Raw genomic sequence first — 13,713 nt, forward strand, 5'->3', positions numbered from 1 at the left:
GACAACAGGAACACCTTCAAGCTGGCCACCCGGAAACACCACCAGCTGATCCGCGCCGCCAAGAAAACTGCTTTCAAGGACCGGCTGGACAACAACGCACACAACTGCAAGGAACTCTTCAACATCGTGAAAGAGCTCTCCAACCCCAGCGCAGAAAACAACGACATCACCCCATCGCAAGACCTCTGCAACTCCCTCGCCTCATACTTCCACAACAAGATCGCAGACATACACAACAGCTTCAGCAACCAACCAACGCACACCAAGACCGAACAACCACCCCTCACCACCACCCTCCAAGCCTGGACTCCGATCAGCACCGAAGACACCATCCGCACGATGAACTCCATCCACTCCGGATCACCGACCGACCCCTTCCCTCATCACGTCTTCAACAAGGCTGACGCTGTCATCGCACCCCACCTGCGAGACATCATCAACACATCCTTCGACACCGCCACCTTCCCTGAGAGCTGGAAGCACGCCGAACTCAGCGCGCTACTCAAGAAACCCACAGCGGACCCCACCGAACTCAAGAACTACCGCCCCATCTCGCTCCTCCCGTTTCCAGCCAAAGTCATCGAGAAGACCGTCAACAAGCAGATGGCCGCCTTCCTCGAAACGAATGGATCCCTCGACCCCTCACAGTCCGGCTTCCGAGCCAATCACAGCACCGAGACCGCCCTCATCGCCGCCACCGATGACATTCGAGCCCTGATGGACAACGGAGAAACAGCGGCCCTCATCCTCCTAGACCTCTCCGCAGCATTTGACACTGTCTGCCACCGCACCCTAGTACAGCGCCTCAGCAACGTCGGAATCCAGGACAAGGCGCTGGAATGGATCATCTCCTTCCTCGACGGAAGAACACAGAGAGTCCGTCTACCACCGTACAAGTCAGAGGCCACCGATGCCATCTGCGGCGTCCCTCAAGGATCCTCGCTGAGCCCCACCCTCTTCAACGTCTACATGAGCCCCCTCGCGGCCATCGCACGGCAACACAACCTCAACATAATCTCCTACGCCGACGACACCCAGCTGATCCTCTCCCTGACCAACGACCCCGCCGCCGCCAGAGCCAACCTACACGAAGGGATGAAGGACGTAGCCGAGTGGATGACGACCAGCCGCCTGAAGCTGAACTCGGACAAGACGGAGGTCCTCATCCTGGGCTCCTCACCCTCCGCCTGGGACGACTCCTGGTGGCCTCCCGCCCTGGGCACCGCACTCAAACCGACAGACCATGCACGCAACCTGGGCTTCATCCTGGACTCCTCCCTCTCCATGACCAGGCAAGTCAACGCCGTCTCCTCGGCGTGCTTCAACATCCTACGCATGCTACGGAAGATCTTCTGGTGGATCCCCACCGAGACCAGGAGGACCGTCACCCAGGCCCTCGTCACCAGCTGACTGGACTACGGCAACGCCCTCTACGCCGGTACCACCGCCAAGCTCCAGAAGAGACTCCAGCGGATCCAGAACGCCTCAGCCAGACTCATCCTCGACATCCCACGAACCAGCCACATCTCCGGACATCTGAGAGACCTTCACTGGCTCCCCGTCAACAAAAGAATCACCTTCCGCCTCCTCACCCACGCACACAAAGCCCTACACGACCAAGGCCCGAGCTACCTCAACAGCCGAGTCAACTTCTATGCTCCCAAACGCCACCTCCGATCAGCCAACCTCGCCCTCGCCGCCGTCCCCCGCATCCGAAGAGGGACTACAGGAGGAAGGTCCTTCTCCTACCTGGCCGCCAAGACCTGGAACTCCCTCCCGACCGACCTGCGCCTGACCCAAGACCACCTCTCCTTCAGGAAGAAGCTGAAGACATGGCTGTTCGAGCAGTAGCGGTAACCCCCCACCCCCAGCGCCTTGAGACCCTACGGGTATGTAGTGCGCTCTATAAATGTCACTGATTGATTGATTGATTGATTGATTGACTCTTTCTCCATTCCAGATTCAACCTCCTATCACCACTGGGTGAACTTGGTGGATCACAACAATCCTTATTAAGCCCATCTGTGATAAATGTAAAATCCCAAAACACATTACTTCTTTTCTCACCACACTTCACCCATTCAGGAGTTTCTCCCTTAAACGGAGAAACACAATTGAGATTCCATACAGTCTCACAGTCTACCCGCACAGCCTTTTTAAATACTTCAGTAACTAGTAGTACAGCATCCGACCAACATGCTAATCCCTTACCCATAGCTTTGTTTGTTTTGAGGCGGACAAGATCACCAATTCTCACACACTGCTTACTAGGAACACCCTTCCTTTGACTTATATTACATTTCATATTATGCTTGTAATCTTCTACAACTTTCCTGATTACTTGAAAATACATCTCAAAATCACTTCCTTTCTTATTCTTCAACCACCACAGAACAAGATTAGTACTTGGCTTGCGTACCCGTAGTAATTTAAATGGACTGACCAATGTCACAGAATTTAGAGTTGTCCTATATGCCAATAACATACTGCAACTCTTTTCTCAAATCCAACTTTCCCTTAACAACCAATTGAATGGTATATTTCACCACTGTATTGAAGCTTTCCACTTGACCATTGGATTCACGGTGGAACACTAACATTTTTTAAACAATTCCACAACTTTCTAAATAATTCTGGGTATATTTAATGATGAACTGTGGTCCGTTGTCAGTAACAACTTCCGGTGGGATTCTTTCCCAACAAACACCTCGTCCAATAACTCCACAACACTCTCTGAAGTAACCTCCGTCACTATTTTAATCTCTGGCCATTTGGAAAAGTAATCCACAATAACTATTCATAATGCCTCTTGCTTAGGCAAAACCACACATGGATCAATGATATCTACATCCAAATTTCTCCAGGGTTCATCAGGATGTTCGACCTGATGGGAATCTGTAATCAATGCTCTAGCTGATTTGTCACTAGAGGCGCACTCATGACATGATCTGCCATGACATCTATACCCAGAACAAAAAACATTCTCTGACACACCTTCTGGTGCTAGAAATTGGTAGTACAAATATATTTCCTCACACAACAATACCATTCTCAATGCTGGGTTCCTCACATACCTTAAAAAAACACCAACTCAGGCTTGCTATTATCAATAAACTTAACAACATGATTCAAACTAGCATCCAACCTCAGTTCTTCATCCCACATCGATTCATAAAATATGGGATGATGAAAACAAATAAAAAACTTTTTTTATGCAAGGTGAAAGCTACTTCACATTCGTCCAATACTTCTTTCTATGAAGTTCTCCTCAGACAAAGGTAACCTTGGTATACAATTTGTATGAATGTTATTCTTTCCTGGCACATATTCTATTTTATACTTGCAACATAGATGCAAGATTGGACAACCTAGCTATTATGGTGTGTCAACCCCATGGCAACATCAGGGTTTGTGATAATTTTTTATGACAAATCTGGTAACCCACAGAAAAGTCCTAAAATGTTCTGATCCCCAAACACATGTGAGTAACTCCCTCTCAATGACAGAATAATGTTTTACTGTCTTATGAAGTGCCCTCGACGCATATGAGACAAACCATTCTCTTCCCTTCTCCCTTTGCATCAGCGCCCCCTCAAACCCACAATTGCTTGCATTCACAACCACAACACAATTTTTACCAATGTCAAATGGTTTAAGACAAGGTGCCTCGGTTATCAATTAGCTCAATTCATTCCACTCAAACTTGGCATTGTTTTGTAGACACCTGAATGGTTCCACTTTATTGGCATCATTTTGAACAAAGTTTGCATAGAATTCAGTAAGACCAAGGAAAGCAATCAATTATTCCTTTCACTTAGGGATAGGAGTTTTCAGAATGCTTTCCACATGACTGTGTTTAGGCTTAATACCTTATCCACTAATAAGGTGTCCAATAAATTTCACTTCTTGTTTTTTAAACTGCATTTGCTTATTTTCAAGGTTAGCCCTTTGTTCGACAATGCTTTTGGGACACTATCTAAATTCCTATCATATTCTTCTACATCATGTCCAATAACTAAAATGTCATCTTGAAAAATCACAACCCCTTGTTAACCCCTCAAGGGCTTCTTTCATTAACCTTTGACACACTGAAGCAGCACTGGCAAATCCAGATGGCATTCTACAATACTGGAACAGACTGTCATGATCTCAATACAGACTTTGTGGCACCCGTTCAAACCTAGTACTAAGGGGGTCCTTTATAGATCCAGAAAAACACTTACTACCCCAGTAAAAACCCGCCTCCATCCCGTGCAACCCACACTACCAGGAATTCTGTTTTTTGAATTGTAACATAGGATAATTCATGGTATGAAATATTGCGGCGTATTCATTGTGGATGTAAAACAATGTGGTAATGTCACGGTACTGTCATAGGTAAAACGTATCTGCATTTTATAGAATTCATTGTTGCTATACAAGCATTGCTGGCAGGACAGCTATGCGTTAGACAAAGGTGAAAGGAAGCTTACTGAACTCGAGCCTTTACTTTGTGCACCTCGCGTTCAGTGTTTGTTCAAAAGAAAACATTGAAGACACAACGTAACGCTGTGCGTATGTCTACGTAGTGGCCATTTTGGGTGTGGCATGAGTATTTAATGTCACATCCATGTCTAGAAGGTGCTTAGCCTTCTGGACTTTCAGCAGTTGCAATCCTGTATCTAGGGATGCTTACCTAGTAACTGAGGCGGTGTTCATCATCCGGTTTCCTGATCTTCGGAGCAGCGCGTCATCTTCTTGTACACAGGAACCTGAGAGAAGAAAAGAAAGTGATAAGTTAATTGGCAAAATGAGGTGCCCATTGCAAGTAAGATGTTATAACTTCTACAACAGTTGTTGAAACTTTAAACTATTTTTGGAAACTCTTTAATACAGAATAACGTTATTTGAAGAGACTGCAAAATGTTTATTTGTTAACCACTGAGGACATTTTTTATTACATATATTCGTATCATGTTCTATGTATCTTTGTGGACTGTTAATCGTATTCGATGATGTGGATGTAGACAATGTAAGTATATTAATATGTTGTATTTAGCCACATTAACATTTAGAGAAAAACAGTGTATTAAGAATATGTTGCTATCTCTATTATAGTACTTCCATCTAGATCTACAAGCCTAGTGATGTGAACTACGCCACTGCCATACAAATCCAAATCCTATAGGAAACACCACTAAAAGCTACACGGACGCTACTTAAACCACCCTCAATTTGCAGGTAGAAATACGAATAAAAAGGAGAGCATGTCCTTAGTATGGGGAGATAAAAAAAAGTGAAAAAATATTTTTGAAAACTAAATGAAGCGTTCTTCTTTCCTCGCAGGTCGACAACAAGGAATTCTTCAAGGGTCCATTATCCGGCCCTCCTCCCTGAACCCTACTAAGTATTCCTAGTGAGTTCCACAAGACACAGGTAATAAGGTAGGGCACTGGGAAGTTGGTCCATAATGTGTCTGCAAAACAAAACTTTGCAAACTTAAGGTAAGAATGCATGGTTACCCTGACTAAAGGCTAAGCCCAAGACAATGGTTTCGCCCAGACATTATGGATCAAGCCAAGCAAATCTCCATTCCAGATATAGCAATGGTAATAGCTGAAATCCAGTCTGAAAATGCTGCGTTACACAAAGACCTTTCAATTTTACAAATCAATTTACAAACACATCAAACCTGGAGTCTACCTTCACCAAATAAACCAATCCTTAAACCTTCTAGTTTTCAAAATCCAACAAGCACCTCCGAGACCACTGCTACTCCTCCTACGCAGATACAAGTTATAACTCTGACTTCGATACCGCTGAACGATTTCATGGAGATAGTAATAAATTTACTTTTTTTTTTAATCAGTATCATTTGCACTTTTTTTTATTATTATTATTTTATTTTTTTGGTAAGTCAATAGCAGATAGTATACATTTACAATGAAATTACATAAACAAGAGCAAAAACAGGAGAGACCAAAACATACATTTAGTCACAATAGAGTTTCAAAAAGATACAAATAAATAAGGAATACCAAAACCAGAACAAGATAGCAGAATCAAGATCAAAAGGAGGAGAGAGTAAAATAAAATAGCAATAGAAGAGAAAGAGGACGAAATCATATAAGAGACCTTGTGAGTTATACATAAAAAGTGTATACAAACGTATAGATAAACATAGATAAACACACATAAAGAAGCCAGGGAATGCAACAACACAAGGGCAAATTTAAATCATAGGCATTTTAAATGGTCCTCTAATGCCCCCATGTCTCAATACCTACCCTACGTTTCTGTCACCCTATAAGGGCATATAGTCTGCCCCTCCAAATTTCAAAAGATGGTGGCTCCTTTTTCCTCCATAGTGACGCTATACACAGTCTGGCCACAGCGACAGCTATGAATATAAAGTACCTGAATTCATACATCCCCTGTGCGGCTAATAACTCCTCCAATACACCCAAAAGCATCCCCATGGATGTAATCACAGCCTGTATCCCTGTTACCTCTGTCAGGAAAGCCTCCATCTTATTTATCAGTTGTCTCAATTCTGCGCATTCAAAAAACATGTGCAGACTATCAGCTTGAACCATGCCACAACGCATGCATTTGCCCTCATTTAACCCCCCACCGTGCAATTTTGGCAGGCGTATAATATAAATTAAATATGGTTTTTATAATGTTGCACTTTAACACTGGAGGAACTCAGAAGCTTATCTTCCAAGGCAATTGATTCTTGTAAGATATTCCCTCCCTGATCTAGTTTGGTATTCCATTTGAGGTTCTGTATTTCCAGATCATCGCTCTGTAGTTCAATGAGACTTTGATACAAGGTGCCAATCCTTCCACGCATCTGGATTACCTCCAGCAGGTTACTTTTTTTGGCCAGGTTTACTACCTCTACTCTTTTTTTTAAATAATCCCAAATTTGTAAATAGTTAAAAAAAAACAGTTTTAGGGAGATCATATTCTGATACCAGCGAGGAGTAAGCCTTAATACCACTATTGTCAACTAAATACCCCAAGGTCAAGAGTCCCTTTCGTCTCCATCTAGCCATGATGGTGTCGGAAAAAATAGAATGAGGTAGTGCTTGGGAGGAGGTTGGCGTATAAAAATTAAGTTTACCAATCTTCAATTTACTTTCGTATCTGCAGTCACACTTTGTGGGTAGCCTGAATCACCTTAAATCGATGTTTTTTTTACAGTAACTTGGCTCTAAATTTTGAAAGAAACTCCTCTCTGCTTTTGAGCCCAACAGCATCTGAAAAATGTTCGGAGACTCTTCTACCTTTACCTCACCTTCCCCAACCTGTAGGATTTCCATTTGTTGTAATAAACACACCCAATAATAAAATAAAAAATTAGGGACAGCCTACCCCCATCGAGATTGTGGTAAGATCATATACTTCATTGCTCGACAGAGCTTACCTTGCGCCAACAAGAAGCTACTACAAAATGACCACCCTTCTTGTTGTAGTCCCTTGTGATGTGCAAGCCAGTTGCTTATACCCTACCTCTGTTAACACTTTATGCTTAGTCCAGGCGATATGTGTCTCTAGGAGACATGATTTTAATTTCTTGTGCTACCCTTTGCCGCTTCGCCCTCTCATTGAGACCCCGAACATTAAATAAACATATCAAAAATATATTTGTCATCAACCTTCTTCAAAGCTGCAAAAACAACTCCCTCTCTCCCAATGCACCACAAAATTTCTTCTTGTTTGCTTAGATTAATTCATTGGCTTTTTCCCCCCGTTTTTCAACCCCTGTGCCCCAGCAGCAGCCACCCACCCAAGAGTCCCACCCTTCCCCACCCTACTGTCTCTTCTGCCAGCCACCCAACCATAGAGGCAGCAATACCCGTGGGTCTTGGATGATGGAGAGCCTTGCACCAACGCAGACCATTCCTCTCCCCCAAAATTCACCCAACTAATATGCTATTAAACCCAACAAGTGGTTAAATAAAAACAAAAAGTGAATGCAAGATTGGAGCATAACCTTGTATATGACTCACATACTGATAATATAGATATATAGCATCCTTGTAATGTAGATATGGTCTATATAGCTTAATCTGCTACAGCCCCCTCCCCTGAAATTTAAGATTTAAATGTCATGGAGGTATTTTTGGGCCTTGACCTTAGATGTAAAAAACTGTGTGTTGTCCTTATATATAATCTTGAGTTTAGCTGGATTCATGAGGAATGCTTGGGCTCCTTAACCCTGAAATGGAAATATTAACTGCTGGAGTTGCAACCTTTTATTCACCGTTTGATAAAAATAGTCAGGGCGAACAAAGAACTCAAACCCATTCCCCTTTCTCTTCCTATCTGGCCTGGCCAAGTCATACAAAGCCTGCCTCGATAAAAAACTTAGACAGACAAATGAGAATTGCTCTAGGTTGTACAGCAGGTTTTCTGGTCCCCTGGTTGTTACTTTGCCGGAAGGGAAACCGATGAGCCCGTTGCACCTCGATGTCCCATGCCCAGTGAGTCAGCTCCGGGAAAGCCTCTGTAAATAATCCTACCACGAACGTCCGAGGGTCAGAACCTTCAATGCCTTCAGGCACACCAAGAGTTCTCAAGTTGTTGCGACGGAGCCGATTTTCCATGTCCTCGAGCTTCCAAGCCATATCACTACGCTGCGCTGACAAGGCATCTGTAGCTGCTTTCTGAGCAGTCATTTCGTCCTCAAGAGTGGAGATCCCGTTCTCAACTTCAGTTATCCGCTCAGCGAAGTCGGATCAGGACTTGGCCACTCGTCAATGTGAATTTTGTAGCTTTTGACATGCTCCCTGCGTTTTTTGGCTCACTGCCCGGGTTTCCTCTCCATGAGGCCCGATTCACAGAACTATCTTCAGACAAAATCCAAAACTTACTACCATTTTGGTATTCACAGAAGGCACTTACTCATTTCGGTATTCACAGAACTTTAGGACTCCTAAATGCCTTCTGTGAATACCGAAAGTCTTAAAGTTAGGATTTTTCTAGTTAAGTTAGGACACCTAACTTTAGGTCTCCTAAATGCCTTATGTGAATATCGAAAGTCTTAAAGTTAGGATTTTTCTCAGTTTAGGAGTAGTAAAGTTAGGACTCCTAACTTTAGGACTCCTAAATGCCTTGTGTGAAAACCGAACGTCTTAAAGTTAGGATTTTTCTCAGTTTAGGAGTAGAACTACTAAGTTTAGGATTTTGTCTGAAGTTAGTTCTGTGAATCGGGCCCTATGTGACATAATTGTCTCATAAATGACGGCCAGGGAGATTACTTCCATGTGGTCTGTTGAGTTATACTGTTCTTGTCGCAATACCCCCTCTGAGTACACAGATGGGCCTAGCTTACACACAGGAGGCTGTGTTTGGCTAGACATGGTCACTGCATCGGTCGCCTCTCTGGGTGTCACTGTTGGTGTTTTTTTTCGCATTGTATCTGGGCCTAACATCCTGTTCCAATTCACCGGGGTCTCAGCTTGGTGAATGCTGCTGGTCTCACTCCACTGTCCGCTTGGTGAGCCAGAGGTGCCATCAGATATCTGTACAGACTCATCTCCTGATGAGTTAGAATTATTAGACAATGAGAAAAAATGATTGCCCATATCTGCCTCAGGCAGTTCTTGAGATTGTCTCTGATCCGTCAGATCTCCCATTGGTGTCATGTCACAAACTCTTTTATCCATCTCTGGGTTACCAGCTGCTAATTCTGCCATGTTTACACCGTATTCCACCTCCAGTGTTGTGTGGTGTGCAATACTTTGCCCCCCTGTCCCATCAACGCCCCCTGGGGTATGCATTAAAGGGTCGCTATCCCCCTGCCCTCCATGGTTCATTTTGTTCATTGCTGCCTTCAAAGAATAGTCAGAAGCCCCTGCACTCCCACAGCTCACCTCTTCCAGATGGGTGGAGACACTTGCCTCTTACATCATGAAACCGTCCGACTTGGAGTTCTTTCCCTTCTTGCTGTAAGAAAGATAGCAGGGTTAGTTTTCTTCCCTGGCCCCGCAGTCCGGCTATTCCCCGATCCCGCATTACTTCCTGGATCAGCAGCCGCTCCATGTCATTGTTTCTCTAGGGCGTTTTCTACATGTTTCAACGACGTCGGTGTGGGGTCTCCTCGTGTGCCCTTTGGGGGCATCTTGACTCCGACCGCTTCTCGCCAAACCCCAAAGATGCATCGGCAAACTCCTCGCGGAGAGAACCACACCAGCCGTAGAAACTGAATCACTGCACGGGGACCAGACACCGCTGAGCAGTGAGACGTGAGTACACTCCAAAGCATTTCTTGTTGTCCACCGCTATGCACCTATAGCCTCCAAGAGCCTGCATTAATCTATGCTCTTGAACCTCTTGAGCCACATCAGGTCCAAAGAGTTTGGAGAGTTTGTGGAGGGGGGTCAGCTGCAAGTGCTCACTCGACCACCGGAGCGGCCGCCACCTTGCCTCGATCCAAAGACTTAGATAGTATAATTTGCACTTTATGGCAAAACCAGCTGCTTTTCCCGATGAATCATCCAAGATCGACTTCATTCTATCATACTTAGGTGGCGACGCAGCCGTGTGGTCTGTGCTTCTGATAGAAAAGGACGATCCAATATTATACAATTTTAGACTTTTCAAAGAGACAATAAAAAAAGTATTCGCTAAACATGTCTTTGTGCAATCAGCTGATAGTGAGTTGCTCAATTTAAAACAAGGGTCTTCTGATTTTCTTCATTATATCTCCACATTTAATATACTGGTAATTGAAGCAGAATGGCCAGAAGAAAAAAGGGTATCTCTCTTCTATGGAGGATTACGAGATGAATTAAAAGATATGGTAACTCAGATTTGAGATCCCCCAGATAATTGCAGTGATTTTATCGATCTGGTGGTTAAATTGAATCATCATCTTTCAGAACACAAAGGCAAAAAGGTAGAACAGATCATAAAATATTTGTATTTAGGGAAAAAAGTGGTAATAAAACTGACACTGGTACTAAAATAAATCTTGGGGAACCAATGCAAATCGGAACTATCAGAGACCCACTTATAAAAGAAGAAAAAGACAAACATAGAAGGCTAAATCAATGTCTATACTGTGGCAAAACAAGACATTTTGTAAAAGAATGTCCCAATCATCCAAATAAGAGTAATTTGAAAACTACTGATGTGGTTGTAGTTCAGCAGATGAAAAACAAAAAAACTCGAGAGAAGACGAAGTCAGTTTGTCGGCTTTATCTTCTAGTTTGGCTTCTACCACCCCTGAATTAGTTTCTCGTCATCTCAGTATTCAAGTGACACTAAAATCGCAAATTAAAAGTAACAAAATGTGGTCAGTTGATGCGTTAATAGATTCTGGTGCTACAGGGAATTTTATAGATACAACATTTCTACAAGACTTAGGTTTACAGGTATTACCTAAAATCAGACCAGAAATTGTGCGAGCAGTAGATGGTAAGGATTTAACTTCTGGCTTGATACAAATACAACACCATACCGAAGAACTTGTCATGATTTATACCAATGATCATAGAGAACACATTCAGTATGATGTAATAGACATCGCAAAATTTCGTCTTATTTTGGGAATACCATGGCTTGTCCAACATAACCCTCATATTGATTAGATTAAGAAGACAGTAATCTTTTGTTCTGATCATTCTCATAATTCTTGTCTTCAAAAGAACTTCATAGAACATATAGTACAAGGTTATGATTTCCCAAAATTGTCAAAGAGTTTGTTAATTCTCAAAGGAGTGCCCAAGGAATACTCAGACTTAATTGATGTATTTGATAAACAAAAAGCAAACACCATACCATCTCATAGAGATTATGATAGCCGGTTTGATTTAGTCCATGGGGCTACCTTACCTTGTAGTCGTATATATGCTTTTACAGCAAAGGAAAATTAATCTTTACGAACCTATCTGGATGAATATCTTGCAAATGGTTTCATTAGACATTCAAAGTCCCCTGTATCCTCACCCCTCTTCTTCATACCAAAAAAGGGCATTGTGTTTGTATCGATTATCGTGCATTGAATAATGTTACCATAAAAAAAATCGGTATCCACTTCCCTTAATACCCACGTTGTTTGATTAAATAAAGGATGCTACTATATGCACCAAACTTGATTTGTGAGGAGCCTACCATCTGGTACGAGTCTGTGAGGGCGATCTATTCGAATAGCAAGTCATGCCCTTCTGACTCTGCAACGCTCCGGCCGCATTTCAATTTTTTATAAATGAAGTGTTAAGGGTTTTTGTAGACATCTGTTGTGTGGTGTATATTGATGATATACTCATTTATTCAAAGACTCCTTCTGAACATGTACAACAAGTGCAAGCCATTCTTCAGCAGTTATTAAGACATTCTTTATACGTCAAATTGGAGAAAAGCATGTTTCATGTGTCAAAAGTTGAGTTTTTAGGATATGTAATTACTCCAACAGGTATTGAAATGGACTCTAAAAAGATAGAAGCAGTTCTCAATTGGCCTAGTTCATCCACAACAAAGCAAATTCAAAGTTTTTTAGGGTTCACAAATGTTTATAGGCGATGTATCCATGATTTTTCTGAGATAATAACCCCTATCACTAGATTACTCCATAAAGGATTTAAATTTAAATGGCATGATCTAGCTGAAAAGGCATTTCAGGAATTAAAATCACAATCCACTTAAGCACCCATACTCATGCATCCTGATCCTTCTCGTCCCATTATTGTTGAAGCGGATGCTTCTCAATACGCCATAGGCGGTATCTTGTCACAAAGACATAAAGAATCAGGACAAATGCACCCAATAGCCTATTATTCCAGGAAATGACTACCTGCTGATAAAAATTATGTAATAGCTGATAGAGAGTTACTAGCCATCAAAGCTGTATTTGAAGAATGGCATCACTACTTGTAGGAGCAAGGCATCCGCTAACTATTTATACAGATCACCCTAATCTCCAATGTTTATGATCAGTAAAAGTCCTGTCAGCTTGACAACTTCGTTGGACATTGTTTTTTAATGATTACAATTTTATCATCACGTATCATCCTGGGAAAGAAAATAACAAGGCTGATGCTTTATCACGTATAGGTATAGAAGACATTTCTGACCAACCGCAAAGGCCACAGATAATTCTCCCTTCACATTGCTTTCAATCAGGCTTTTACAACAAAGATTTCGTACAAAAAATACGATCAAGAATGAAAGACAAAGACATTAAAAGAGTGGCAAGAGCTTTATGCCTCACTTATTTGGAAAGATGAACAACTTTCTGTACCAACAACGGCATTACATTTCAATGTCATTCAGTGAAGTCATGATTCACCCTTGTCAGCACATCCAGGCATTACAAAAACCTACCAATTAGTAAAATGAAAGTTTTGGTGGCCATGTTTAATGTCATTCAAAAATATGTGGAAACATGCAGAGTGTGCATTCAAAATAAGTCCTCACCTCAAGCTCCCAGTGGCCTCCTGAGACCGTTACCAATACCTCCTCAACCTTGGCACACGGTATCCCTTGACTTTATTGTTGAACTCCCAATCATTAAAACAGGATATATTACAATTTTAACTGTAGTTGATCATTTCACCCGTATAGTTCATTTTATACCCCTAAAAAACTCCCTTCTGCATCAGAGTTAGCACAAATATTCACTCATAAAATCATTATATTACATGGAATTACTTCCACTGTTATTTCCGATCGAGACCCTCAATTAATTTCCCATTTTTTGCAAAATTTGAGTAAGCCATTGAA

General features: G+C 42.4%; 1 long non-coding RNA gene across 1 annotated transcript in view; it reads right to left on the bottom strand.

Annotated features, from left to right (window-relative positions):
* LOC146801982 (uncharacterized) overlaps nt 1-13,713 on the bottom strand; it is a 257,353-nt gene that overhangs the window by 44,062 nt on the left and 199,578 nt on the right. The window contains exon 5 of the long non-coding RNA XR_014967678.1: nt 4,676-4,751. This is a non-coding gene — a long non-coding RNA (uncharacterized LOC146801982). The remainder of the gene's footprint in view (nt 1-4,675; nt 4,752-13,713) is intronic.

The sequence above is a fragment of the Triturus cristatus genome, chromosome 8, assembly GCF_964204655.1.
Source record: "Triturus cristatus chromosome 8, aTriCri1.1, whole genome shotgun sequence".
Classification (NCBI taxonomy): domain Eukaryota; kingdom Metazoa; phylum Chordata; class Amphibia; order Caudata; family Salamandridae; genus Triturus; species Triturus cristatus.